Source organism: Balaenoptera ricei, chromosome 17 (assembly GCF_028023285.1).
Source record: "Balaenoptera ricei isolate mBalRic1 chromosome 17, mBalRic1.hap2, whole genome shotgun sequence".
NCBI lineage: Eukaryota > Metazoa > Chordata > Mammalia > Artiodactyla > Balaenopteridae > Balaenoptera > Balaenoptera ricei.
Window position 1 is genome coordinate 8,084,783 of NC_082655.1, and position 5,650 is coordinate 8,090,432.

The window sequence follows — 5,650 nt, forward strand, 5'->3', positions numbered from 1 at the left end:
GTCCCAGAGACAACCCAGTCACGTCCCTGCCCTGGAGGAGGCTGTAGTCAAGTGACACCAGAGAAGGTCTTTTGCACAGAATGTTTGCCTTTTGCATCCCTGCCCTTCACTTAACAGTCATGAAACAAATACATGGAGAGCTCGTGTCTGTTCCAGACATCACAGTAGAGACATGGTGTCTAGAGTCAGGAGCTGACAGTTGGGAGGGGAGCCAGACAAGGACTGACATGGTTGCCACAGGGTGGGAGAGGAGATGCACCCCCTGCCCCAATCCTGGGTGCTTTCCCCCCACATTCTTCTCCCAGAAAGACCTCCTCCTCAGACACCCTCACCCTCAGGTTGGATTCACAGCCTTTCTGCGCACCGTAGCACTCTGTTCTGCTTCTCGAATCGCCCCAAGAGCTCCATGATCACCGCCTGTTCACCTGCCCCCTCCCTTCTTCTACACTGTGAGCTTCTTGGGGTAAAAGACCTTTTCTCATGACTCTTCAAAGTTCAGTGTCTTGCTTGGTAGATATTTGGGAGATGTCGATGGACTATATGAAGGTGTGCACACTGCATGCATGAATGATGTGGTTTCCAAGGTGGGTCTCAGATAATGAGCAGATAATCATTAGAGAAACGCAAATCAAAACTACAATGAGGTACCATCTCACACCGGTCAGAATGGCCATCATTAAAAAGTCTTCAAATAACAAATGCTGGAGAGGGTGTGGAGGAAAGAGAACCCTCCTACACTGTTGGTGGGAATGTCAATTGGTACAGCCACTATAGAGATCAGCAGGGAGGTTCCTCAAAAAACTAAAAATAGAGCTACCATATGATCCTGCAATCCCACTTCTGGGCATATATCGGAACAAAACTCTATTCAAAAAGACACATGCACCCCTATATTCATAGCAGCACTATTTATAATAGCCAAGTCAGGGAAGCAACCTAAATGTCCATCAGTAGAGGAATGGATAAAGAAGATGTGGCACATATAGACAATGGAATACTACTCAGTCATAAAAAAGAATGAAATAATGCCATTTGCAGCAAAGTGGATGGACCTAGAGATTATCATAGTAAGTGAACTAAGTCAGAAAGAGAAAGACAAATACCATATGATATCACTTATGTGTAGAATCTAAAATACGACACAAATGAACTTATCTACAAAACAGAAACAGACTCACAGATAGAGAACAGACTTGTAGTTGCCAAGCGGGGTGGGGAGGGATGGATTGGGCGTTTGGGATTAGCAGATGCAAACTATTATATACAGAATGGATAAACAACAAGATCTTACTCTATAGCACAGGGAACTATATTTAATATCCTGGGATAAACCATAATGGGAAAGAATATAAAAAAGAATATATATATATATGTGTGTATGTATGTACGTATGTATATATCACTGAATCCCTTTGCTGTACAGCAGAAATTAACACAACATTGTAACTCTACTTCAATACAATAAATTTTAATAAACAAATAAATAGGGAAAGAAGATGAGCAGAATATTACCAAGGAGAGAAGGACACTGGAAAATATGTCCCTGTGGGTAGTGATTTTGTCTGCTTTGTCCACGTCCTGTCCCCAGGCCCTCAAACAATAGCTACAACATAGTTGACACTTAAAAAGTATTTATTGAATGACTGGCAAGAAGCTACCTTCTCCTGCTTTGCTAGATGCTATGCAAATGCGAGAGGTCATCCCAGGACAGGATTTAAGCAGTGCCGCCTGTCCCAAGGTAGGCTTCCTGCCCTGCACCCATGAAAACCTCCCAATCACTTCCAGGAAGAAGCTTGGAGGCACACACTTTGCTGAGAAGATGTCAAGGCTTCATCCAGACCAGAATCTGGGTTCTACGGTATCTACCATGTCTGTCACACCCCTAGATTCTGTCTGAAAGTCCCAAGGAAATGGGCTTCGGAATGGAACTCCAGCTAAAATGCTTCCCACTTGATCTGAGTTTGATAAAGTCAGGCTGACTTGAGTCCACTCCCAAGGCATAAGCCCTGGGATCCATAGGAACCGGGGGTGGTGTGCGTGGGTGAGAGAGATGAGTGATGAAAGAAAGAGAGAGAGAGAATGGAGTGAGGGACTATCTATGAATGAAATGTAGTGGTTATTCATGTAAAAGATTAAAACCTCATATTCTTAATTAAGTCAGCTCAAGCCTTCTTCAAGCCAAACCCCAAATCAAGATCTGTGCCTGGACTTTTCAGTTATTTGAACCAATACGCTTCTTATTTTTCAAGCCAGGTAAGAGTTGCATCTTCTGTTTCTTGCAGCCCACAGAGGCTCTCAGGTGGCAGGGGAACACTTCTAAACTGAATGAGACACACTGTGGTTGATTGTCCTTAATTGCTGTCTTTGCTCTTGACCTACTCTTTCAGATGCAAACCCTGAGATGCTTCCCGATAGGTCCAGCTTCAGGCCTGAGCCCTCACTTTGCAGGGGGAGGGAAGGCACCTTCATACATAGTCCCCCAAATGGAGAAGTATTTTCCAAAAAAGGAATAAGTTTGCTGTCAGCCAAACAAGGCGGCAGTCAAAAAAATTACTATAATATACAGGAGAAACTTGATTATAATTCCTGACCCTTCCGAGTCACCTGCCCCTGGAATTAGGTGCAGCCAATCTTTGCCTCTCTCCCAGCTTGGACACAGAGGTGCCTTTATTCACGTATCTATCGAGGCTTCCCATGCATGCAGGATCTGTTTCACATTGGCACCACTTTCCAGCAACTCCTTCCACCCACTCCTGCCAGGTCAAGCACGTTCCTTCGTCCCAGGAATGTGCCTCTTATCACTGCCCTGTCCATCAAGTGGTAGCTCTTCCTTTTGCCATCCAGGCTCTAAGTGTCCTGCATGTCACTTTCCCCTCAAGTTCCTTACGCTGTTAAGACTCTGCAGGTAGAGACCTAACCCTGATCCTGCCCTCAAAGCACCGAGGGGCCTCCAGACAGCCCCTTCTTCTCTCTGAGCTTCACCTTATCTGCCCAGCCACCTCCTGTCTGGGGCAGGAATCCCCTCTGCCGTTTCCCTGACAAGCACCCGACCTGCCTGTGCTTGCACACTCCCAGGGACAGGGGACTCACTTGCTCACAGGCAGCCTGTTTCATCATCAGAGATCTCTAAAGCTGCAGCAGCCCTGGGCGGGGCCTGAGCAGAGATAACACAGTGCAATCCCCATGCCCTTGATGGCCACCCACTCACCAACGGCTCTGCACGTGGCTTTGAGGATCCGGGTCACACCATTATGTGGCAAACCAAGGCTCTGATGCTGGGCACACGGTCTGTTCCTAAGTCAGGTGTCTTCCATCCATTTTAAAGGCAATGGCTTTTTCAAGCCTGAATCTGGGGTTTTATACTGATCCCTAGATGTTGATGCTGAGGAAATGATTTGAAATCTCTATAGAGACTGCTCACCTCATTCCCATCATACTGCATCCTGCAGGGGTCTAAGTGAGGGCTCTGGAGTCAGACATACCTGAATTTGCATCTTGGTTTCAGCTTACTAGCTGTGTGACCTTGGGAAAGTTTCTTAAACTATCTGAGCCTCAACTTCCTCAACCTAAAATGGGGATGGTAAAAATCCACTTGCTTTGCGAATGCTCAGAGAATTCAGTAAATGAAAACATAAGATATAAGGGACTTTCCACATTACCTGGCTTTGCTGTTACTATCCCATGTGTCGTTTCCTGGAGGGGATTTTAGGCATGGGGAAGTACTTTGTTAGCTCTGGAAGCCCTGTACTTCTGATGCCATTGCCATGGTCACCACCCTGGCACAGTCTACCCAGGAAGCTGAGCAGGATGAAGGCAAGAAGCTTGGGTCCTGGGCCCTGGATGGGCAGCTCCACGATGAGTCCACAAGGGAGCTGAGAGGATTATGTGGTTTTGTGTTTGGGGAAAGAAGGGGCTGCTATTTGGGGTTCAGGCCCTTCTAAAGGTGAAGGGACTTGAGGTGTGAGCCATCTGGGCTCCAAGTAGAACATCACCCCCATTCCAGCATGGCCTTTTGCGCTGGAGGCTGTGTGGCCAAGAGGAGAGAGCTTGGCCTTTGGACCCAGGCAGACCTGGGTTCAAATCCCAGCTCTACCATCACACTCAGGGTTCTTCCCCCACCTGGATTGGTAGCTTCTACCAACTCGTTCCTGATTCTTCTTTGACAAGTTCTGTTTTCCCCTCTCCTTAAAATTCAGTTCAAGCAACCCCTCACCCAGAAACTCTCTGAGGCCCCCCAGGCAGGCTTAGGGTTATTTTCTCTGTGTCCCCAGACTATATGGTGTTCTACCACCAGTCACACGGAATTGAAAGAGCCTGTTCAGTGTCAGTCTTCCCGACCCCTGCGAGCACCTTGAGGAGAGGGACACAGGCTCATTCATCTGGGTCTGCGGTGCCTGGAATGATGTTGGGCACCATGAAATGTACCAAGAATATTTGCTGAATTAGTTAATTACAAATAAAAACAGAATCAAAACCAACTAGCTGGGTGCTGGGCACAATTGTAGACTGGAGAAGCAAGAAGGGAAAGGAATAAGAATAGGGGCTTCCCTGGTGGCGCAGTGGTTGAGAATCTGCCTGCTAATGCGGGGGACACGGGTTCGAGCCCTGGTCTGGGAAGATCCCACATGCCGCGGAGCAACTAGGCCCGTGTGCCACAACTACTGAGCCTGCACGTCTGGAGCCTGTGCTCCGCAACAAGAGAGGCCGCGACGGTGAGAGGCCCGCGCACCGCGATGAAGAGTGGCCCCCGCTCGCCGCAACTAGAGAAAGCCCTCACACAGAAACGAAGACCCAACACAGCCATAAATAAATAAATAAATAAATAAATAAATAAATAATAATTAAAGGTGCTAATAATTTTTTTTTAATAAATAAAAAAAGAATAGACCATTTCCTGTACCTGGTGGGCTAGGAAGGAACCTGGGCCAGGTGAGACCCGGGTTCTACTCCAGGCTCAGGCACTACCTGCTCTGGCCTTGGGAGAAGTCAACCCCACTATCCGGATCTGGACCACAGCTTCCCTCCCCTGGGAATGGCTGGATTGGCTCATTTCCAAGCTCTCTTCCATTCCTGATACACTCTGTGGATGGAGGCCCTTGGCTGAGGCCAGGCTCTAACCCTCCCATCTTCCCTCTCAGCTCAGGGCCAGGGCTGTTCACAAGGAAACAGGCCTCCAGAAGAGGGCCGGATTGTTATCTCCAAGACAAGCCTCTAATTGGCCTGACAGTTTAAGACGGAGAACAGTTTTTTTAAAAATGGACGCGCCTCCCGACCCAGCTCTATTACCAGCAGGTTTTCCGGCTCATTTGTTTGCCCCTGAGAGATCGGAGGCGTTCATTCTACATCAGCAACACTCACAGGAAATATGAGAAGAAATAAATTTGCCACAGACGTTATACACCACGCTGCAGTAATTACAAACCGCTGTCCTGAAAGCAGCCTGAGGTGGCTGAAATATGTGAATGCAGAATGCTTGGGAAGAGGAAAGAGGAAAAGGAGGGAAAGAAGAAAGAAAGGGAGGGGGGAGGGTGGAAGGTGGGAGGGAATGAAAATAGACACCATTTATCACCAACGATCTGTGTACCAAGCACTATGCCACGCTCCTTACCAGATTCACCTCATTTAATTCTTTCAGGATTCCTGTGAAGTA